Source organism: Mustela erminea, chromosome 6 (genome assembly GCF_009829155.1).
Source record: "Mustela erminea isolate mMusErm1 chromosome 6, mMusErm1.Pri, whole genome shotgun sequence".
NCBI classification, from domain to species: Eukaryota; Metazoa; Chordata; class Mammalia; order Carnivora; family Mustelidae; genus Mustela; species Mustela erminea.
In genome coordinates, this window is record NC_045619.1 from 141271084 (window position 1) to 141296708 (window position 25625).

Sequence of the window (25625 nt, forward strand, 5' to 3'; positions counted from 1 at the left end):
AGGAAGGGACTGAGAACTTGGTGTGGGGCTGAAACACCCCAATGGAATCCTGGGTTGATCAGATGACTCATACCTAAGAGACAGAGGCATGGCAGAACCGGTCAAGATCAGCAGCTCCAGCCAGCCAAACCCTGCCTGTCTTCTAAGCATCAGCTCCCGTGGAGATATGTGATAGTATGTGACTGTTGTAAACAATGAAACCCAGGGATGGCTTGTTAAATGGTATTTTATGACAATAGCTAAACGACTCATAGGTGAATATCCAATACTATGAGATACTATAGTACCCAAATACTATGAGACTAATCAAAATTTTGGGTGCATCTCTAAGTTTCATGAGATAAGTGCACAAATACAATGCATTTATTTAATAGGAAAATTTTGAGGAATATATATGAATAATTAAAAAATAAACATCATATATCTTTAAAACATCCAAAATAATATATAAAAGTAGCAAAATATTTCAAAATAACAAGGTAATTTGATTTTCATGTCCTAGAAAAGCATATACTTATAAAAGACATAAATGATGAAAATATTAAATGTGTCCAAATCAAATAAAGATAATTAAAAATAGAGCCCCTTGATCAGTATCACTTTGTTACTTTAAAAAAATCTGGCTTAAGGACTCTCCACACTGTTTTCCAAAGTGGCTGCACCAAACTTGCATTCCCACCAACAGTGTAAGAGGGTTCCCCTTTCTCCACATCCTCTCCAACACATGTTTACTGTCTTGCTAATTTTGGCCATTCTAACTGGTGTAAGGTGGTATCTCAATGTGGTTTGGATTTGAATCTCCCTGATGGCTAGTGATGAACATTTTTCATGTGTCTGTTAGCCATTTGTATGTCTTCATTGGAAAAGTGTCTGTTCATGTCTTCTGCCCATTTTTTCACATGACTGTTTCGTGTGTGTTGAGTTTGAGGAGTTCTTTATAGATCCTGGATATCAGCCCTTTGTCTGTATTGTCATTTGTGAATATCTTCTCCCATTCTGTGGGTTGTCTCTTCGTTTTGTTGACTGTTTCCTTTGCTGTGCAGAAGCTTTTGATCTTGATGAAGCATAAACAATGAATACTGGAACACTGAAATGAAATTAAAAAAATAAAAATTAAAAAAATAAAGATCATTAAAAAATCTGGCTTACATGGGGCGCCTGGGTGGCTCAGTGGGTTAAAGCCTCTGCCTTCAGCTCAGGTCATGATCTCAGGGTCCTGGTATCAAGCCCCGCATCGGGCTCTCTGCTCAGCAGGGAGCCTGCTTCTTCCTCTCTCTCTGCCTGCCTCTCTGCGTACTTGTGATCTCTGTCTGTCAAATAAACAAAATAAAATCTTTTAAAAAAATCTGGCTTACAAAAAAAGCACAAAAATGTCAGATTTTTTTCATTTGGATTAAACCCTTTTATTTATTATGAGATACATATATGGTATCCTTGAACATAATTTGTTAAAACTTCCATTCCTGGAGATATTCAATAATTTATATGGATGCATGATGATTTTACATTTCATGATATACTGAATAAAGTTCTTATAGCACAGATGTTTTATTATTAAAATCTGTATCGTGGTTCATAAGTTTTCTGAGTAAAGTACATCACAATCAATGACCCAGTTAGGTAGTCCCATATACCTTCTAGTTCTGACAGTGTAAAATCTATTCAACTACTTCAGATGCCTTTTTTTTTTTTTTTTGGATTAACCATGAAAAATGAATTTTACTCTTCCATGGAGAAGGCATCCACCCACTTATTGCTCCAAGTCAGAAAGGATGGACAGGAAGGGGCTTTGAGACACTGAGTTAACTCTAACAAAATGTTTATCTTTATTTGCTTCCATTATCAATTTGGATTATCTAATGATAACACATAAAAGAAAAATGTCATCGATTTTCAAACATTGGCCCAAGGAGGTCTTATTTGTAAGACAAAACTGTCATCTGTACAAACTGGTGTCAAAGCCCCAAAGAAATATTAAATAAGTTATTCCAGCAGGCATTGTAGAAATGATTAGTGACATGTACATTTTTAAAGATCCTTGCTTCTTTACTAAAATAAAAGTTGCTTAACTGAGAGATGAGAGTTTTTGCATATCCATCAATAAATATCATTTTTACTTGCTCATTCTCTCTTGGAATCTGAATGCTTATTTCAGAGTACCTGGGAAACGCTTGACACTTTCCAGATGGCAAGATTCATGAAAATGCATGCTCATCTAGGGGCTATGTCTGCGTTATAGCCTTCCCTCTTCTGTTCATGTGTGGAATCTCATTTTGGCTCTAGGAAATGTCCTTTACTCTGTTTTGTGCAGCCTTACAGACCCTTCAACATGTATTGTCAATGTATTGTCAATGGCCTTCCGATTCTTCTCCAAAGAATCTGAATCTCTCGGAAGGACAGGAAGGGAGTGAGAGCTGACAGATTCATAGCAGTGCCCCACTAAGGGTGCCCACCAGTTCTGGCTGACCTGGTTCTGGTTTTTCCAGTTATTCACGTTTGTCTTCAATTTGGTGAGCTACGTAAGCTGACATCAGTCGGCCTCTGGAAACTTCATTACAGTGTCTGCTCCGTTTCTCATTAAACGACAGCCATCTCAGTCTTCCGTTCCTTCCCCTCAGGGCCTTTGCACTTGCTGCTCCTTTCTGGGAGCAATGCTTGCTTTGTAGCTGTCATTGCCTCCTTCCCGTGCTTTGCACCCGAGTTCAGACATTGCTTCTCAGAAAGGCTTCTTCTCCTTGTACCATCTGTAGCAAATGCTCACCCGGACATTATCTCTGTCATTCTCTGGGACTGGCTCAGCACATTATGGCCCTCAGACTAAATCAAGGCCACCACCTGACTTTTTTCTTAAAAAAAGCTTTTTTTTGGGGGGGGCGCCTGGGTGGCTCAGTGGGTTAAGCCGCTGCCTTCGGCTCAGGTCTTGATCTCAGGGTCCTGGGATCGAGTCCCGCATTGGGCTCTATGCTCAGCAGGGAGCCTGCTTCCATCTGTCTCTCTCTCTCTCTGTCTGCCTCTCCATCTACTTGTGATCTCTCTCTATCAAATAAATAAGTAAAATCTTTTAAAAAAAAAAAAAGCTTTTTTTTTTTTTTTTTTTTTTTTTTTTTTAAAGCAGCTATTCCCATGGCTACGGCTGCTTTCATCCTAAAATGACAAAATTGAACAATTGTTAACAGTGACAGTGTATCTTGTCATGCTTAACATATTTTCCATCTGGCCTTCTAAAGAAAAAAAATTGCTGACCCCGTCTTTATAATGTTATTCTGTTTACTTCCTTACACAACTTATCACCATTTGCAATTATCCTGTTCATATTTTAGCTGATAAGTATCTATTCCTACCCAGCACTGAGGAGTTATGGAATTAGGTTACTTGCCTGCTTTTAATCAGTTATACGTCCCTAATGCCTAATCCAGTGCCTGCTGAGAGTGGAACTCAACAAGCATTTGTGGAATCGGTGGATAAATCAATGAATACGTCTCATCCTCATGTGCTCAGTGAGTAGTAGCAACAGCATCTCTAGGATTCAATATGCACCACCGTGAAATGTCCTCACTTTCCTTGCTAAGGGAGATCTGTTTTTGCTATGTCTGCCTTCTTTTGCAGCCATATTCTATGCATCAGGACAAAATTTACCCCCGGTACAGTTACTGGAGCAGGAGTGGGCATCCAGCCCAACAGTAGCCTGTAAGCAGAGCAGCCAGAATTCTAGGACTACAGGCATAAAGATGAACTAGATCACAGGACCCATGAGGCATATTGTTTTGAGAATTTGAAATTGTAAGTGTGGCTCAGGAATTGTATTTGTCTCTTTGAGAGATGCCTGAATGAGAATGAATTCTGTGGTCTTGATGCATTCTTGCATTAAACCCACTTTTTATTTAAGCTAGTTTGAGTGTGTATCTGTTACATCCATCCAAAGTAAAAAATTGAAACACATCTAAGTTATACTGAGCGAGATTACACATAAATAAATTAATAAACTGGCTGAATAACCAAATCAATAGCACTCTCATGGAAAAACAGAGTATGTGCCTTAAGAATGAACAGTGACTTCCATCCTTCTCATTGTCAAAGAATACTTCTTTTTTCTTTCTTTCTTTTTTGATTAACACATAATGTATTATTTACCCCAGGGATACAGGTCTGTGAATCATCAGTCTTACACAATTCACAGCAGTCCCCATAGCACATACACTCCCTAATGCTCATTACTCACCACCCTATCCTTCCCCCTGGCCCCCCAGAAACCCTCAGTTTGTGTCCTGAGATTAAGAGTCTTTTATGGTTTCTCTCTCTTGAAGCAATTAGTACTAACCAACTACTTAAAGGTGCAATGCCCTGTCATTAAAGTGACTAATGGTAGGAAAATCCAAACATGTTTATAGTAGCGTTTTTGTTTTATCATTACAGAAATAAAATGATCTAACCATCTCATTTCTTTTAAATAAAGAAGTACAAAGAAGTGTGGTCTCAGTACTTTTCTTTTTCTTTCTGGGAGTTGCCTTTCCTGCAGTTAATGTCAAAGATCAAATGAATATGGCAGTAAAATAAAATTCACTTAATAAAAATGTATTAATTAAGCACCTAATTTGTGTTCCATTTTCTTCTTGTCCCTAGAGATTTATCAATTAATAAAACTGTCAAAAAGATATGTGATCATGGCTGTGAAATTGGGTCATGTACAACTTATAGAAACATTAAAAGACATTTAGATATTTGGGGGAAAATATAAATTGCAAGACATTTAAAATCAACAATAGTCTGATCAAGATCACCATGAATGCTAGATAGTCTAGAAAACAATTAGTATAAGAAAACTTGTCATGTAACATTCAAACTTTCACTAAAAATAAACCAGAACAGAATTTTGTTCTATTTCTCACTCTCTATTACTGTAAGAATATGTTCTGAATATTTTATATATTATCCTACAAGAGAGAACAGTATTTTGTTCCTATTGCATTAAAAATGCTTTCTGGTTTTTGCTTTGTCATCAAATTTGCTTTTATTTCAGATATTTACCTCATATCAAAAATCTCCTGTCTGTTTTTTTCTAGTTCTTTTAGTCTTTTCCCTATTTCTTGTATAATCCTGTTGGTTATTTTCCCAATTATCTTTGTTTTCTTATGTTTATGTATTCTTGAAATCTGCTTTGATCGACTTTTTTTTCATCTTTCATGTAATCTTTCCTTTCTCCCCCCGAAATTAATTAACTTTACATTGTCTAAACACACTGTCCTTAGGCTTGTTACACTGAAACAGAACTCATGTATTTTGTTCAGATACGGTCCTTCAAAGAAAAGTAATTTCTATGTGCTAAATTATCATCATTTATGACAGTACAAACATGATAACAAAGTATTTCTAAATCTATAACACAATTTTGATGGGGATCCAGCAGCTTAAAAACTAGACCATGAATCAATTTCAAATAGTAGTCATCATAGAGCAGAACTCCATTTTGTGGTCTACATGTGAAATTCATCTAACTTTAACCTGTGATCTTCCATTGTGGTCAACAATCCTGATTTAGATTGATCTGATGTACATGTACCTCGAGTCAGTGAAAAGGTATCCAAATGGACTAACAGCACAAACACACTCTTTGAAGGTGTGCAGGAGACCAGGGGCACAGGCAGAGCATGGGTAGTGGGTCAGGGAAGGCTTCCTGATGGATGTGACTGAGGAACTAAGTCCTAACTTTGGAGTTAGCACGATGGAGAAGAGTAAACACTAAGTGGGAGAAAACAGGGATGTGAGACTATAGATTCCATGAAATAAAGTCAGTTCAGTGAGGCTGGAGAATGTGGTCTCCATCTGGGAGTGACAAGAATTCTAGGACCCAGGTTATGAAAATCCCCCTGCGCCACAGAAAGTGTCCTTTCCTGCAGAAGGAAGGGATCCAATGAAGTGTTTTCAACAGGAAGAGTTGTGTATTAAAAGAATCATGGATCAATAGCAGACCTGAGGAAGGAGATGAGATGCCCCTCAACAGATGAATGGATGAAGATGTGGTTCTATATATACAATGGGATATTCCTCAGCCATCAGAAAGGATGAATATTTACATTTACATGGAGGTGCAGGGAGCTGGAGGGGATTATGCTAAATGAAATAAGTCAAGCAGGGAAAGGCAATTATCATAGGGTTTCACTCATATGTGGAGCACAAGGAATAGAGCAGAGGACCACAGGGGAAGGGAGGGAAAACTGAATGGGAAGAGATCAGAGAGGGAGACAACCCATGAGAGACTCTAGAATCTGGGAAGGAAACTGAGGGTTACAGAAGGGGGAACGGGGGGACGGGGTAATTGGGCGGTGGGTATTAAGGAGGGCACGTGTTGGGATGGGCACTGGGTGTTACATGCAACTAATGAATGGTTGAACACTACAACAAAGACTTACGGTGTACCATGTCTACTGGCTAACTGAACATTATAAAAAAATACGAAATAAAATGTATCCAAAAAATCAATTATTACCTATATATTAGTATTTAACATATGGATGGATACTCTGAGAACGTTTTTCTCCCTAGCCTGCTGTATTTTTTGTAATGAGCCTATCTATGCTTATTACAGAAATTATAGAAATGCAATTTATCAATAAAAACATTTGATGGAATACAATTCAATAATTAAAAAAAAAAAAAGAGTGCTGGAGAAAGGCTTTAGTTTCTAGTCAGAAGGCTGAGAGGTTGGTACCAGGATAGGAACCAAGGAGGAGCTGGGAGGCTCTGAGCGGAGCAGGGTGCAGGCTTGGAGTAGCAGGTGGGAAGGAGTCTGTCTGCAGGAGGCTGGCAAGTGTTGGGTTGCGCAGTGTGAGAATGCCAAGGCTCCAGGATGGTCCCCAGGCATCTGCATTTCTCCCTGCTTACTCACTTTCTTTTGCTGTTTATTTCACGATTCCTAAAGTGTTTATTATCTCAAGTACACACATCGTACTTGTTTGATTAATTATCACAACAAGGACCGCTTTGGACCTTTTGCCAATCTTTTCCTTGCACCTGTTAATGAAGATCTACTGCTTATGTTTTTATTTTGTTTCAGAACTATAAAAATGCTCTCGATGCATTCTCATCGCCAAACCGGAACATATTGGCAATCTACTTGAAATATAATGCCTTGGGAATTAAGTTCAGTGGGGGAAAAAAAAGAACTGTAGGAACTGGATGGCACTTGGGTAGGCACTGGGAAATACAACAAGGAGGAAACCACGTTTAAACAATGTATCTCCATCAATTTAACGCATGTTCAAGGCTTTCCCTTGTAAGTTACCCCCATCTACTGTGTGAGGCTAGTTTGGCCGGGCCCTCCTGCTAAATATCAGGTTAAACTCGGCCTGACTTTCTTGAGATACAGGCCTGTGCTTTCCTGCTTCTATGTGGTGAAGATTGTGGACTGGGAAGTGAGGCTGATTAAATGCTTTAATGTTCTTGGCTGTATACTTGTGAGGTTGTTTGCCAATGGTTTGGTTTTCCTGCTGTGCAAGTCTCTCTCTAGATAGACATAATGTATGTATTTCCCATAAGGCTACGTTTATCACTCAGTTAATTTACTTTTAGAAACCAGATTGTCTATAAGTTTCTCATTTTATTTCAAATGTCCATCTACTTTATTTGCTACATTGCCTTGAGGAGCTCTTTTTCTGTATCTGTAACCAACTGCATCTAAATGACTTCCGGCACTCACCACGTTTAAAAAAATACTTAAAACACATATGATTATATCTATAGCATTAAAAAGTCCCATTAATTTGCTCTTCCACTGATTTAATTAATGGTGGAAATAACATGTATGGTTCTCTATTACCTCTTTTACACTTAGCGGATTTCCCTTGGGAAAAAATAGCAGTATGGCTAACATGAATTTATTACTTTTTATTATACTTCATATTGTCAATGTCTTTTTTTTTTTTAAAGATTTATTTATTTGACAGAGAGAGATCACAAGTAGGCATAGAGGCAAGCAGAGAGAGAGGAGGAAGCAGGCTCCTGCCGAGCAGAGAGAAAGCCCGATACAGGACTCGATCCCAGGACCCCGAGATCATGACCTGAGCCGAAGGCAGAGGCTTAACCCAGTGAGCCACCAGTGCCCGTCAATGTCTTAAATGATAATTTAGATGTGTCTCAAAATACACAGAATGTGAAATATTTTTAAAACATAAATTTTCTCCTATCATGCTACGGAGTGAACAGAATTATTTCCTATTACAATTTTGAAAGGAATCTTTATTGTAGGCCCTGAAATAGGAAATATAGTTCATGATCCTACTGTCTAATAAAGATCACAGTTGGCTGACTGTATAACATCTTGGTTATTAGTTCTTGGCAAATTTCTCTCTAGGGTACTATTCTAAGGTTGTAAATGTCTACATCTTGAGTACTGTAGCAGCAAACAGAGATTTTACATGAAGTTTCCTGGAATCAATAAAACATCAATGCTTAAAACTGACTTGGAGAACCATAAGATTTTAGAAGATCTCTACTACCTCAAGATTTTATTGATGTTGCTAGCAGTCAAAGCACTTAATGATGACCTGTTTATGAGATATTATGGTAGGTAATACATAAATTTATAGAAACTGGTGACTTATATTCTTAGCCATATTATTTCTATGGATCTAGACCCCAATCTGGACTCATTCTCTCATGAAAATTTACACATTTCTCTTGTCTGTGTGACAAAGCTCAATTTCCAATTCTGAACTCACTAATTACTACTTGAAACTTGTGGGGTGCCCAAGGGGCTCAGTTGGTTGAGCGTCTGACTCCTGATTTCGGCTGAGGTTGTAATCCCAGGGTGGTGAGATTGGGCCCCGCATTGGACTCTGTGCTCAGAGTGGAGTCTGCTGGGGACTCTCATTTTGCCTCTCTCCCTGCTCATGCTCTCTCTCTCAAATCAATACATATTTTAAAAAAGCAAAAACTTAACTTGTGGCACCAAGATCCCAAGTGATCATTCCCAACTAGAACACTTACCTTCTTCGGAATGAGACAGTTTGTTTGGGGGAAATAGTATATACACACATAAAAAATTATTAGACATAAAATGCAAATTTAGGTACAAGAAAACCATACTCAACTGTTTCTGGGGGTATGCTCTGCGTATCCCCCATGGTCTGTGAAAGATCTGAAACACAGCGTGACGTCTCATTTTATTTCAGTGGCTGTGCTTTTACTAGGTATGTATACTGTATCTAGGAAGGACAGTTCAGAAACATCAAAATTAAAGATATCTTTATGTTTCTGACCCCCTCAGTCTCTAGTCCAAGTCCATGAGTAACAGATCTTTGTGGATTTCAGATCTGAGCGGGTTTTTGTTGTTGTTGTTGTTGCCATACTCGAATCTTTATCACTTCATCTCCTTGGTGTCACCGAGTCCCTCAGCCTTGCTTTCAGTTCAGGCTCTCTCATTCAGCTCCACGCTGCCTTTATGTTCTCAAATTTCAGGACATTTCACGCTTCAGAAATGTTCAATGGATTCCCATTGAAATAATGATAAAGACAAATGATTCGTTTGGTGTTTATGTCGGTCCATCATTTGCAACCAGCATCTTGTAATTCTGCTGCACTGGATTCTACTCTTTCCTACCAGCATCTTGTAATTCTGCTGCACTGGATTCTACTCTTTCCTACCAGCATCTTGTAATTCTGCTGCACTGGATTCGACTCTTTCCTTTGGGACCCCGTGCTTTGGCTCACCGTATTCCCTCACCCTCAAAACACCATCTTCTCTTTCTGTTTATTGAAATCTGATTTGATCATCACACTCAGTTTAGATGTCATCTTCCGTGAATGTTTTCAAAATCTCTCCTCTGGCATTCTCCTGTTCTGAGTTTATCACCTTACAAGAATATTTTCCTCCCTGTGTTGTATTTTGCTGATACCTGGTTACCTCCTCAACTAAATTATATTTTTAGGTAAGGATCACACATTATTCTCAATTCATATTTCCCATAGTTCTTACTGAATATTGGATGAATGCATGAATAAATGAATGAATAAAAGATTGCATTGCTATTGACAATAATGAAGGACATACAAATGTCTGAGAAAACCCTGAGCCTGTTTAGAATCTTGAAAATTGTATGCTGCAGTCATTTGGAAAATAGTCAAGTTATAGATTAAATTGATAATAAATCTTGGACTACATTCATAATATTAAAGTTGTGGTAAAAGCAGACTTATGAAATACTGTGAGATATCTTAACTCTCATAAGTATGTAAATTCCTAATTTCTATAATTGGGAAGTGGTTTCACTGTAGAATTGATAGAGATGGATAGACATAATTCCAAAATATTTCTTTATATTTTTCTTGCAGATCTCAATAGATGTTAAAGTGGTTTTGCTCAGCAAGATAAGGTGTTTCATAAAGGCAAAATAAGTACTTTCTTCTACAATACATTTTATTTGAGTTAGGGTTGGGATATCCCATTCTTTTAAAATCAATGAACATTTATTGACTGTCTGCTAAGGCTAAGGCACTGTGCCAGGCAGAGCAATCTGGTGGCAAACACGACAGAGTTCCTGCTCTATCCTGGCCTTGGGGAATACAGACACAGTAGCAGACTCCTCATGTCCAGTAAATGCTGTAATAAGGGCTAGTGTTCAGGAAGTTAGGACAGGATTTCTGGAGGAAGCGAATTCTAAGAGAGCTAAGTGATTAGGAGTTAATCGTATTAATGAACAAATAATCCTCCAGAGAAGAAGTCATTTTTATGGGGGCCTGAGGTTGAGACAGAAAGCAAATTACTATGGACAAACAGAAGGTCTTCAGTCCCATCTACACAGATGGGACTGAGTAAAACGGAAATTCTGAGCCAGCTTGCTCAGAATTTGAACACCTCGGAATTTCAGACACCATCCTGAAGACACAGGCCAGTGGCACATGTATAAATTCACTGGAGGTGTACTGTGGCTGTGAATGGCACGGGGAACTTTGGAAAGATTAGAAGCAGGTGCCATTATGGGGGAACAGAACCTGGTTGGTGTATGATGTTGATCTGAAATGGTGACAGTGGTGGGGCAGGTAGAAAACAGGTAATAGCGCTGAGAGACAGTGAAGAGTTCAGCTTCAAGCAGATATAGCTACTGATTTTCATATTAAGTGTAGAGGGAAGAAAGTGGGTCAAATTAGTGTCACCAGGACTTACAGGAGAACTTGGGTGAGGAAGGGAACCTTCCACTGTTTTAGTCCACTAATGTCTGGGGTTACTTGTTATTGCAGCATGGCAAGGACCTTTCTAACTAACCTTCCTAACTGATACAATGAAGAATAATATATACATGTATCTCTCCCCTCACAGCCCTTCACCAATAATTGTCGTTAAGTAGCTACAGGATGCATTTCTGAACACCAACATCAATAATATTGCTACTGAATTTCTAAGTAAGGCTACACAGGGAGGGGAAAGACTCGGGCAGGAAAACACCAAGAAGTGACTGTACCCATTCTTCAGGTGGAACAAAGTGAGATCCTGGAGGGATAGTGGGTAATAGAAAGTATGTGCAGAGTCTTTCTGATTTCTGCAGATAGGGCATCAATAAAGGTGCTTCTTATGGTGAATAAACCACACACTTTCCCCCCAAAAATAACCCAGCTGGATTTCTAGTTACATATGTATAAGGTGTATATATATATATGAATGTATGTACAGGTCAGTACATAAATGAGGTATAGGTATGCACATATTTGTATTATGGAAGGTATATTCATACATTACAACACTGTTATTAGGTGGCTGTGGTTGCCTCAAGGCAGGTGGGAGGGCAGACATGGGCTGTGTAGCCCTTATGGGCAGGTCTGAGAACTGAGACACTGGCCAGACTTCTGCCCAGCAGCAAAGCCAGCGCTGGCTTTGCACTTTAAGCTTGAGTGAACTCAATAGGATGAAGCAAAGGCTTTCTTTTCTCACCGTCGTGACTAGGGTGTGCATTTACACCGACGTTTTCTCTGCACGCATCTCCTCAATCCAACAGGGCCAGTGAAACCGCTACTGCCTTCCACCCTCTCAGCAAGTGGATTGTCTCTCTCCTGCCCCTTTCTCTATCCCAGGCTTGCTCTTACTGTGCACGATGATATTGTGACCACCACCAACCTGAAGCTACAGTTGACCCTGCAACTGTTGCAAGCAGGACTGTCAGGGATAGTAAACCATTTCCTGGGAAGAGGAGGTGAAGTTTCCTTTAGGGGAGTCCCCATGTCCCCATGTTTTCAGAGCTCATGAGCCAAAAGTATTTGCAAAGATGCTTCAACATTTCAGGGCTGGTTTCTTGATTCATATTCAACTCAGGTGCTTAGAAGCAGGGACCCATACTGATGCCGAAGGACAAAAAGCCCCTGAAGGGAGGGGGCATCCCTGACCATGATGCCCAATAAGGTGTAACCCTAGACTTTCTTTTTCATGCTTATATTCTTTCTTGTTGTTGGCCTTGTGCTGGGCATGCTTACAGAAGATGTACTTTGTTTAACTGCATACTAAAAATGGAAAACTCTGTACGTAAAAGAAAAGAGAAGAAAAGAAACCTGTGTGAGAGGGCTGAGGTGCAGATGCTGGTGAGACAGGGCACAGACTGGACAGCCACCCAACAGGCTCACAGCTCTGTGGGTGCTGATGAGGTTGGTGGTGGGGGCCAACCAAGACACTGGGGTTGGGGCCTTGATGAGTCCCGCAAGACATATTTTTTTCAATTTGTAAGTAAAACTGATTTTATTAATAAGGATATTTCCACATGTCCAGAGCAAATAAGTAACAAATTCCAAAGGCAAAAAAAACCCACATACAGTGAAATGAAAATTATCCCAGGATGACAAAAAATAGATATAAATATGTACACCCATAATCGTTGCTGCCCCAGAGAACCTATTTTCCTTCTGACCTTTCTTAGATAACCTCTTCTGCTTCTTGATAGGATTTGGATCCTCATGAAGATGAGGGGTACCTCCTGCCAAAGCACGGATGTCACTGAAGCACATGAAAGACCATAACGTGGTAATAATAAGAAGAATAAAGATAAGAAGAAGAATCAGAAGAAAAAACACTGAGGTGAATGTGAATTTGAAGTTGGTTTGTCTTCCATATAAACTATGATGTACCTTAATCCATGTGAGATGATGACAAAGCTAGTGTTTGTGTGTGTGTGTGTGTGTGTGTGTGTGTGTTTTAAGGAAAATAAAGTCAATAAAGTTCCTTTTAATTTATAAACGAAGATGTCTTATGGATCCAGTGACAGTCTACGGAGGGAACACACTGCTTTCCCGGTCCACTTCGAGAGTGGAAGTAGGTTGGCTGGCACAATGCCCTCTCTTGATAAGGGCAATGAATCCCAACCAGGATTTTCCTTGTACTTTACTTCTGTGAAACATACTGTAGGAATCAGCTATTTTTGACTTTCATTTGCAAATAAAATATGACATTTTAACATTGCCAATAATGAATCTTTCTAAAAGCTATAATGTAATCTAAAGGGTCAAAATTCTTGTCAAATTCAGTGAAATTAAACTGAAAAAAAAAAGTCATATTGGAAAGGAAAGGAATGAAGAAATGCAACTGTGTAACAGTAAAACTACACCAGACTTTATTGTTTTGGGGGCATTATTTGCATTGATTGTCTCCTCGTCCTAGATCTATAACTCTGTCCTGGGTTTTCTCACTAGTCAGAGAATGGATCCTCATCGTGACTATTTCGTGGGAATCTGATTTTCCTTTAAGGCTTGGACCCACTTTTCTTCTGGCTTGCTTCCAGCTTTCACTGGTGGTAAAATATGTCAAGGTTGGACATATAGTCGGTAAAGCAGTCTCTCCCAGCTCTTGGCAGTTTGATAAAATGAGTTCAATTTTCCTACTGGTTTCTCTCTAGAGACAGGCAGCACCAACTCTGTTTTCAGCTAGCACGGGGATAATTGGTATCCAAAGACTGGTCTAGTCATGGTGACGCTAAAAAAAAAATTAGAATAAACAATGATAGAAGACCTATTTACTGTGGGGATATGAAATATTAAAACAGAAATCTGGGTAATTTAACATATCGTTCCCTGTTAGACAATGAAAAAAAAAATCCCTGAAAAATTCTACTCCTACAACTGACAGTAATATATGTTAAAGGTTTTCATGGGTTTTTCCTAATATGGCACAATTTCAAAGCAAAGAAGAGAAAAACCCCATATGGTGCTGAAGATGGAGGGGTGAATTCCTAAGTTATCATTTAAAAGATAAGCCATGTGAGGCCCCTGAGAGCTTTATCCCCCTCAACCACATATATGTGAGTGGTTATTATAGTGTGGTTTTGTCCAGGGAACTTAGCAACGAGATAAAATAACAGCTGTATATTTTGTAGTGAAGTTTGCTTAGGAAGGCAGTTGCCATGGGAACCCCTGGCAATAGCGATTTGATTTTGTGTTGTATGAAAGTGATGAGTTTACTTTGTCTAGATTAGGTTCCTTGCACTGGCAACTTCTGGAGGAAAAAAAAAAAAAAGAAAGAGAGAGAGAGAGAAAATAGTCTTTTCTAGACATTTGCATATTAAAAAACGATCCACGTCATTTTCGAATAGACATGGCACAGACGTTCCTGACAAGCTTCTTCATCAATGAATCACGTACTTATGCCAAAAAATATACATTGTGTAAATTTACTGTATTTCCAAAGAGCTCTGGCTGCTTTGTGCTGTGGCCCCGCCTTATTCAAATGAGTCACATTCAATTATAAGTCCTTAGAAAATTGCCTAAAATAGTTGCAGCTGGGAGATGTAAGAAAAAAAAAAATCTTATGAATGAGCAGAAACGAAGTGGATTATACTCCATGGGGATGTCTCTCAATGAAAGATCTGGTAAACAGGCTTTTGGGTGCGGGGGGACGGAACACAGATGCTGACTGATAAGAATTCGCTTATTTTAAAAGGGAGACACCAGTGTATGCGCTGGGGTTCGAATGAATGCGGAATCGGCTGAACTGTTTTCTCTTTGCAGGTGGCTGGGCGTCAGTGAGCTGAAATGTCCTGATCAAAAGATGAAACGCATCTCACCTCGGAGACAGACCGGCAACACCCATTCCTTTCACTCAGATGTAGGGACTCAAGATGGCCAGGAGCCGCAGGTGCCTACAAGATAGGAAATTTGTCACAGGGTGCCGGAACGTCTGCCAAGGCCACGGCCGCTGAGTGTCACCAAGGAGGGAACAAGAGGCACCTTCACACACCCTTCCAAACACACCCCTTCCCCCCTCAGCTTCCACAGCAGGTCTCGGTGAGAAAACCGTTTTGCAGATGTCTTGACAGAGGTGGTTGGGATCTGACCTATTGAGGGATTTTTGACCATGTCCCGAGTTTAGCAAAAGATCTCCTCTCCACCAAGACTGAGAATTTTTTTGTTAAAGGGAAACTCAGAAAGGTTATGGAAAGGAGACAGATGAAGACGATGTGGATTTTTTTATTTATTTGACAGACAGAGATCACAAGTAGGCAGAGAGTCAGGCAGAGAGAGAGGAGGAAGCAGGCTCCTTGCTGAGCAGAGAGTCCGATGCGGGACTCAATCCCAGGACCCTGCGATCATGACCTGAGCCGAAGGCAGAGGCTTTAACCCACTGAGCCACCCAGGTGCCCCTGGATTTTTTAAAGTAAAGTCACTGCAAGGTCTAGGACACTGTAGCTTACCAATCTTAATTATTTTTAGCAAAATCTACCTTCCAGGATGTGTCTTTTTTGAAAAGCAACAGAGTATGACTAGTCTTGCTGTCTGGGTTTGGTTTTTCCTTTGAGACTGGAAGAGGAATCCACACATGTATCTCCCCTTTATCCTTCCTTACGTGTTTCCCTGACTTGACTTAGTCAAAAATTTGGGAGAAGATTATGGGAAGTTCTTCAAATTCTTCACTGCAAGGTGATTCCGTACGTTTTTCAGGGCTTGCATGGATAATTGAAGGTCATTTTATATAAAGCTGTATCCATTTAATCAGGGGTGTTAGCAATTACTGTGGGAAACAAAGGCAAAAGAAAAATTATTAAACTTCCTTCTATTTACAGCCCACTGACAAGTCCTGGAAACAGGCAGAGTGACCTTCCTCTAGGGACTCAACAGCCTCGATGTTCATACTTTGCTAAGGGCAAAAGGCCATCTTAGCCCAACCCCCAGGATCCTGTAAGTCTACTCAAACATATAGAAATTCCTTTGGAAACTTCCTTTATCTAAACCCTAAGATACATGTTGGCAATCATCTCCCAAGGATATGGCTCGCCGATACACATCTGAAGGGTCTCATGGCTAAGGTTTTATTAGACAGTAGTAAATGACCTTTCCCAACAATAGCTAGCCACCCTTGTTTCCAAAATACCTGGGGGCTTACACTGCCCCTAACCTTCTCCCAACTTGAAAATATGTGATGGGTCACTCCTCAGGACCCCAGTGCCATGTTTTCTGCCCACAGGTCCTGTCCTCATGCTTTAGTAAAACAACCTTTTTGCACCAAAGACATCTCAAGAATTCTTTCTTGGCCCTCACCTTCAAACCCTAACGTCTTTCCTACATCAGCAATGACAACAGGTCATACTTCTTTCACACGCATGTGTGTCTAACACTGGGATTTCTAAGTACTGTGTCACCATGTGACACAGCAAAGAGCCAGGACTATTACAGTCTCCACTATGGACGAGGAGACAGAGGTAAAGAGGCCTCATCACTTGCTGAAGATGGATTTATTTTGGAGCCTGGACTTGAGTCAGGCTGCCGGACTCCTGAGCCCATAACTATGCTGCAAGGTGCCCTCACCTCCCATGGCTCAGAGCACCTTCTAGACGGTCCTCCACACCTAAATGATCACCTCCTTCTGCTTCTGAACAGGACAGCTGCGGGATACAGCCAGAGAGTTCTGGAGCAGCTCACTCTCCAAACCATAGTTTTCCATACACTTCTTATTACTTAATTGTACTATTAATCTGGAAACTCCTCAGCTGTTTGGAAGCGTCTTGAAAGTCCCAATATATTCAAGATACCACAACTTAGTTTGATTGTTACCAGCTGCACGTGATGGGATGAGCCCTGGGCGTTCAATGCAACTGATGAATCACTAAGCTCTACCTCTGAAACTAAAAATGGGGAAATGTTAACTAAATGGGATTCAAATAAAAAGTCTAAAAAATTAAATAAACTTTTCCCCATGTGAAGTCCTTAAGATATATTTGAAACACACAAAATTAGGGATACATAAAGATGGAATAAAGGACTGTAAGAATATAATTATGGAAATTAAAGTTTAACCAGAGTCTTCTTAATTTCAGGTAATCTGTCTATGGATGTAGTAACAAGCTATTAAAAAGGAATAATTGATTCATCTTGGAACAGAAATCACTCAAGCTATACAATGAAGGATGCTCTGCTGGTGCTTTGCAAGCCCAGAATTTTGCCAGGAATTTAGTAATAGAAATTTCTTCCATGGTGAATCTTTCAAAAGCAGCTCCAGCTCTGAAGATAGAGCTCAAAATGCATGGCTTAAGGTCAAAAAGGATCAGGTTAGATGATTCTGTAATTTTATGATTTTGGAGACCTACACGTTTATTTCAATATCCAATATCTGAAAGTACTATAATCTGACTTTTTTTTTTCCCATTTCCTCTTATTTAACAGCTTTTTTTATCAAGTCCTGGAAAATAATTTGACATTTCCAGAAATTCAATACTGCTTCTTAATACAGTATTAAAACAAAAAAATTAACTGAAATACCAATATAATGAAATATCTATTCCCATTTGAAAATAAACAAATTAAAATTATATAAATGGTAATAAATGTAGAGTATTGGTTTTAGCGAAAGTTTTCTTTTCTTAATTTGTTGTGGGTGCCCTCCTACCCCCCCAACTTCATGGGATGTAAAAAAAGTAAAAGGAAATGCTCCCGTTTCAGTAGGATTTCAGATCCCAAGAGGACAAAGTCAACAGGAACCAATGCTGAGAATGGCATCCACCTGCAATGGCACACGTGCCTAAGAAACCCAGAAACACCATTCGCGGAAATGACAGAGCTGTACTAACACAGGTGTTGCACCCTGTCTAGCTATGACAGGCTTCAACCCCGGACATGCTATGCCTGTGGTCTAGGAAGAACCCACTTTCTCATACGGTGGAGGAGAGGTGTTCCTATAGATGGTGGAGACGTATAATCTCGTTGAAAGCAAGGGCGTGTGCGTCAAAAGCATCACTCACAACTGAGCGAGTCATCTTTGTCCAAAGCTCTTTTAGAAATCATGCCAGACTAGCTTCACGAGGGCGTGTCGGCGGCACTCGGAATGAATTACAGACGCAGTTAGGAGGACGTATGCTGAGACTTTAGGAAACCCAGAGCTCTAGCACTGCTTACCAAATCCAGACCAGTTCTGACATTTATTATTTCCCAAGTCGCCCCCACCCCACCCCGAACATGACTACCTTTCTTCCATTTGATGGAAATGTGCTTTCTGTTGAGACAGGGAGGAATGGAAAGACGGAACTGACTGACTTGTATGGTATGAACTTCTGGGTCATCAAATCCAATATTTATTGAATTTCTTGCAGAATTTTGAGGTCGTACCACATGTATACTTGAATTTGAAATTAATTTTAGCTCTGAAGAAATGTGAACTTGGAGGTGTTATGCTCCCATATCTACATTTAATACAAATAAAAATTTGAATATGCTATTAAAAGGTCTTTTAATTAATCAGACATGTTTTCATAATTATTAATGTTCTCTTCCATTATAATTACAGTGAATGACTGTTGGGTTATTTGCTTGCTCTCCTCCCCCTGGCCTCTTACTGAGAACTGATCCTTCCACAAATCCATGAGGTCACATGGGTGACTCTCAGCACCCATAGCGCTCTTGTGCTTAGGCTACAATCACCTTAATGGGATCCATGTGACTTAGATCAGGCTATGCATAAGTTCATGTCCAAGGAAACCAAGTTGGAACTAAGAGACTTAATCTAATTGCTTTACCATAGGCGGGATCCTTACCACTTTGAAGCTTTTGGCAACCCTGATCTCTATCATGTGAATGAGTGAAACAGAAGAAGACAGCGGCAAAGATGTACTCATAAAGCAGACCCACAGAGGATGTCTTTTGCCAAGACCTTTCATTCCAGATGGGTCTTTGAAATAACTCAAAGCATCTGCTGCTTCTCCAAGTGCTTCGTTCTGAAAATAAATAAATGCATCTAAAAAATGTGTAAGCGTAACACAAAAAGGTTTTGTGACAAAGAATTATCATAGACTCATGAGTGCAAATTACCATTAGAATAATCAGCAAGTAAGGCCACATTGCAAATTATCCTCAGAAAAACTCATGTATGTCAAAATGAACAGCCCAATGACAAGGGATCAGGAAAGCAAATTTATAGGCGACAAAAACATCAAAACTGAAAGTGAATCAAAATGTGATGTAAGTTTACGAAGAGGAGGGAGAAGCTGGAAGAGGCTCATGGGGTTCATGCAGGAAATATTTCCCTCTATTTGCTCAAAGCACCAATAGCTCTAGAAAATTGAGTAATGTATTTTTGATGGGCTAAGCAACATCTTTATCAAATAATTTTCCCTATCTAAAAATAGCTGTGATTAGCATTCAGGGGAAGGAGAGAGGGAACATGTGCATTGTCATACGTGTCCCTACGCGATGGGAAATTGCTCACTTTCGGCTCCTGATACACCATTGAAGCCACCACATTACCCCCCTATTATCTGTGACAGACTATAGCACACCTCTCTTGCTCACCACAGTTTAAGTGCATTCATTGTCCTCTTTGTTTCTCGCTTCCACGGTGCATGTGAGCTTTGCATGTTGAAGTGTTCACACAAGATGTTCTTAAGGAACAAAAATGACAAGATATTCTATCAAGACCCATGTTACTGAACTTCCAACAGAGTAGTCGATTTTTAAGTTATTATCCAGCATGTAACAAATGTCTACCAAATGTAGGTCTAATCTTGCCTCTCCTTTATTAGACAACTCACATCCGGGGCATCCCGGGGTGTGTTACGAAATACAAAATAAAATAATCAAGGTATCTAATAGTACTGTTACTTTGGGTTAGTTGCCTTGGAATAGAATAAATCACCTTGCTTTTTATATTTTTGAAGATTTTTTGTTTATTTATTTGACAGAGAGAGACACAGCAAGAGAGGGAACGCAAGCAGGGGGAGTGGGAGAGGCAGAATCTGGTTTCCCACGGAGCAGGCAGCCTGAGGCGGGGCTTGATCTCAGGACCCTGGGATCATGTTCCAAGCCGAAGGCAGATGCTTAATGACACCCCTCACCTTGCTTTTTAAGTTAAACTTCTGATAAACACAAGTTTCCATTGTTTTCAAAACTTTTTAAAAAAATTTGTCCAATAAAAGATCATTATTTTATCTTTAATTTCTTGTCTGGATAATTTTTAAACTAGAAATAATTTTTTTAAAAGATTTATTTATTTATTTATTTATTTGACAGAGATCCCAAGTAGGCAGAAAGGCAGGCAGAGAGAGAGGAGGAGGCAGGCTCCCTGCTGAGCAGAGAGCCCGATGCGGGACTCGATCCCAGGACCCTGGGATCATGACCTGAGCCCAAGGCAGAGGCTCTAACCCACTCAGCCACCCAGGCACTGCTAGAAATAATTTTTAATGTAAAGATATTTGTAAGACTAGAACAAAGAATCTCTTTTTGTTTCCGGAGCCATTAGGAAATAAGTTGCCAACGTGATGTCCCATCACATGTAAACGTTTTCTTACAAGCAAGAACATTCTATTACATAACCAAAATGTAAATGTCGAGATCAGGAAAGTAACATTACACACTATCACCATCTAATCTAGAGACTCGTTAAAATTTTCCCAGTTGTTCCAATAATACCCAATTCAGATGATATGTTCTATTAAGTTTTCTTGCTTCTTCAGTCTCCTCCGAGCTGAATTAGTTCCTCAGACTTTTCTTGTCTTTTCTGACCTTGAAGCTTTTGAAGGTTACAGCACAGTGATTTCCACAAATCTCTTTGAACCATGAGACTCTCTGGTGGAAACCTGAAAGAAATGGTAGCGTTCTTGCTCACTGCTTCCCTTTTTTCTCTTTCCTGCTCCTCAAATGAAAAATTAAAGAATAATTTTAGGTAAAAATATTTCAGTTTTATCTCAGTTGTTTACTAAATTATGAATCTAAATCAGAGATAGACATATAATAAAAATATGAATTCATAAAAAGACAATCTGGAAGTAAAGACTCTTAAGGAAATAAGAAAATCCTAAAAACATTCAAAACAGGAATACGCAGCGGATTTCTCTGATGACCAAAAATCTCGGACCGTGGCCTAACTTCACTGTCAAAACTGACAGGAAACTGAAAGGAACGAGACATGATCAGCTTCAATTATAACCAAAGATAAATGAAAAAATTTCTATTCTCATCCCTTTGCAAAACTGTCACGAGACTCAGAACTGCCTAAACTGGGCTTAGAAGAAAAATGTTTTTAATGTCATTAGTTTTAATTTCTATAACTGGCTGAATTCATTGTGCACACCTTTTGTAAAAGTTATAGAAATGTATTAATAATGTTACCGACCACATGTGCTTCCATATGCAGTTGGGTAGCTTTATAAGACAGTCATCGGATAAATGAATTACATTTTAAGTACCTGGAAATAATAAGTTAACGTGGGATTGCTACATTTAAAAAAATTCTTCGAAAAGACAAGATAGTTATTTTATTATCATTATTATTTTTACGAACATATAATGCATTATTTGTTCCAGGGGTACAGGTCTGTGATTCATCGGTCTTACACAACTCACAGTGCTCCTCATAGCACATGCCCTCCCCAGTGTCCATGGCCCAGCCACCTTACCCCCACCAACCCTCCCCTCCAGCAGCCCTCACTTGGTTTCCTGAGACCAAGAGTCAGTTATGGTTTGTCTCCCTCTCTGGTTTCGTCCACAAGGATAGTTATAAAAATACCTGCTGTATGAGATTTTCTTTAGCGGACCGAATCACTCATACCCACTAGAATGGTTATTGTGGAAAACAAAACAGGAAATAACAAGCGTTATCAAGAATGTGGAGGAAGTAAAATCCTTGCCCTGTTGGCAAGCATATAAAATGAGGCAGCAACTGTGGAAAACAGTAGAGTGGTTCTCAAAAAATTAAAAATAGATTTACTACAGGATCCAGACATTTCCTCCAACTGTTTTCCAAGCGGCTGCACCATTTTGTATTCCCCGCAGCGACAGAGGGGCGCGTTGCTGTCTCCACAGGCTTGTTCGCCAGCATTTGGTCTTGTGAGTGGTTGTGGGACTCTTACCTCACTGTTGTTCTAGTTTGCAGTTCCCTGATGGCGCAGGAGGCGGGGCGTCTTTCCAGGTGCTTGTTTCCATCTGTACGTCTTCTTTGGTGACGTATCTCCTCAGGTCTTCTGCCCATGTTTAACCATTTTATTTTCTTATTGTTGAGTTTTGAGAGTTTGTTTTATATATTGGATAGTGGTCCTTTAACAATTTTTTTTTTTTTTTTTTTTGCAAATATTTCCCCCCAGTTTGTGGTTTATCTTCTTACTAGTTTTTTGGTTTTGTTTTGTTTTGTTTTGGTAACCAAATTTAACATATTATGTAAAAGCAATGCTTATTGGGAGAAAGAAGGTCAAAAGCACTAAAATTAAGCCAGTATTACAGTACTGTTGGTATCTTCTAAGTATGTGCTTTTATTTCTCCTATTAATGTGAGTTACAAATTGAAGTGCATTTCTTTTAAGACTTTATTTATTTATTTGAGACAGAGAGAAAGAGAATAAGCACAAGTGGTGGGAGAGGCACAGAGGGAGAGAAAGAAGCGACTCCCGCGGAGCAGGGAGCCCAACACACGACGCAATCCCAGGAACTTGGGATGGTGACCTGAGCCAAAGGCAGATGCTTAACCAACTGAGTCACCTAGTCACCCCTAAAGTGCATTTCTGAATTGTTTTTAATTGCTTTTATTTTGTGTGATTAGACTAACCTTGTAAGCAAAGGTCACGGGAGACTCATTCTGCTAACATTAATATCATCATGCTGGTGGACGTTCACTCTTCCTAGGCTCTTGACTATGCCGCGGGGCTCCCCTGCCCCTGCTCCCCTTCCATTGAGCTGAACGACAAGGGGACCAAATCCGAATCTCATTGCTTTTATTTTAAATTGGGAGACTAGATCAGCTAAGTGGTCATTTGTGTCATGTATAAATGTCATGGATTAAAGAAAATTTCAGTTTAATATGTTTTACTTTACTTTCAGTGCACTGAACACAAGAAAGAGAACACTCATTCTCCGGTCTCCACGCAGAGTTCGGAATTCCTCCCAATACCCATGGGTTTGTCTAAACACAGCAATAACAATGAGCTGGTCATCTCACTAGTCAATTCAGCAAAACTACTTCCTTTCCATTTTTTCCTTCCCTGCTATGACTGGAAAACTACCTATACTCTTTCAGTTCCTTGAATTAACTTAGCATCACCTTCCCCCAAGAGGTTCACAAGCCTGCATTTACTGTTTATTTATTTTTAATTTGTTCTGCTCTGTGTGGATAGCCATGACTATTTGCATGTTCTGCGTCTTGCCAGCAAGCCCGGCAGTGAACCGGACCATCTCCTTTTTCCAGCCCATGAGTTCAGTCAGTCTATGGAATGCAGGATTTCCCTGTAAAGGAGGACTTTTGATCACTTTGTGTTAGATTTGTGATTGGAGACGTAGTAACTGGCGACCACAGAAAAAGAAAGTGTGAGTTGAATCTATCTCCCCATGGCAAGGGTTGGGGAGGGGGCAGTGCCTACGATTTTGGGGGAGTAGCTAAAGAGAGTGAGCCAGCAGGCTGATCTGTACTTAAGTTTCAGGTGTGTGCATTGTTTGAAAACGTTATGCTTACATTGATAAGAAACATAATTAAGATAAGGCCTCCTGAAATAGAGATATTTTCCCGTTTTCCCCTAGACTCATGATGTAACTCCTGGACCCCTGTTGTATGTAGCTGAGGCTAATTTAGATCTGTGGTCTCCAGGAGCAGCTCTCACTGCCAGCCACAGAGCCCTGGTTTAAGGGGGAGGACTTGATAGGAGATAGTTATCGAAGACCCCAACTCCCCAGCTCCCTGCAGTTTCCAGAAGCAAGAGGTGCTCTCCTACTGTCCCTGAATTGTGATTAAGGACTAATTCATACATTTTTGCAAGACATTTTCCTTATTTTCCTACTTGGTAGCATGGTGAATATATATAAGCAAAGAAAACAATGGTATAAAATTCATTGCCGAACTTAAATTGCCACACAGCAAAGAAAGATTTGGTCTTTTGCTCAATAAAAAAGGAATCTGTAGAATTGAGATCCTGGTAGATACTGAGAAGTGGTTCTGATAGATATAACACCTTATAAGGGAAATAAATAGAATGAGAAAAAAATATCCTGAGGTTCCCATGGCCTATTAAGAGTTGATCAAAGGAAATAAATGACTATATTTTTAAAAGTAAATTTCTACCTGCATAATGAAAATAGTAAATATCATATCTCACAGGAGAAACTTAAAAAAAAAAAGATAAATATTGAATCAGAATTCTTACCATCTCTAGGATCTTAATGGCTGGCAATTAATACTACATATATAAAAACTGATCATAGTATAACAAACATGGAATTTGTCCAAAAAGAGAATGAAACATAAAGAGGGCATACAAATGGAAACATGTTCAACAATAAACAGAAATGTTACCTAAGTCCTTAAGAGTTTTATGCCATCAAAAAGATATGAATATTTTAAAATTTAAAATGGGGAAAAATTAATAACCTCAATATTTTCCCCACAAATAGTATTTTCTTGAAATATATATATAGTATTCTGGTAACTAATGGAAAATACAAAGAAATACCTGCAACTATAACATTTGAAAAGCACATGAGTTTATGTAGTAGAAAATAAAATGAAATGAGCCAAAGGAAATTATTTTGAATTAAAAAGTACAATTATATTAAAATATACTGGGTTAAAATTCAAAGCAGAATACTGGAGACATTCCCCCATTTTTACAGTGATCAGCTAGGTGCAGATAACAATGAGTTTGAAGACAATCACACACAGGTACAGTGTTATTGATTGAGATATATATTCATATACATATACATACCTCAGAATCACATGCTATTATATTGTGATTATCATGTGTTCCCAAATATGTGATTGCAGGAAGTAGCAGTGACGGGGGGCCACAGCATTCTTTTTTTTTTTTTTTAAGATTGTATTTATTTATTTGCAGAGAGACAGAAATCACAAGTAGGCAGCGAGGCAGGCAGAGAGAGAGGAGGAAGCAGGCTTCCCGCTGAGCAGCGAGTCCAATGTGGGGTTCGATCCCAGAACCCCGAGATCATGACCTGAGCTGAAGGCAGCGGCTTAACCCACTGAGCCACCCAGGCGTCCCGGGCCACAGCATTCTTGCTGCTCTTGCTGCAGTTGGGGGGGGACACAGCTGAGCTGTGGTTAAGATGGTGAGGCAGAAGGGAACTGCCTCCCACACAGTATGTATTCTCTGCCTCCACAGAACCTCACACTTATTCCGGGCAGGATATACACATCCAGAAGATTAAACGTCTGTCTCCTTTCCATCCAGTCATGGCAGGGGGCCA

General features: G+C 39.5%; 1 long non-coding RNA gene across 1 annotated transcript; it reads right to left on the bottom strand.

The window, feature by feature from the left end:
* Window positions 1-20108: 20108 nt before the first annotated feature.
* LOC116592532 lies at window positions 20109-25413 on the bottom strand. Its single transcript, XR_004286508.1, has 3 exons — window positions 25402-25413; window positions 23355-23360; window positions 20109-20277 (listed from the first exon to the last, which is right to left on the bottom strand). It is a non-coding gene; the product is annotated as an uncharacterized LOC116592532 (long non-coding RNA).
* Between the last annotated feature and the right edge of the window lie 212 nt (window positions 25414-25625).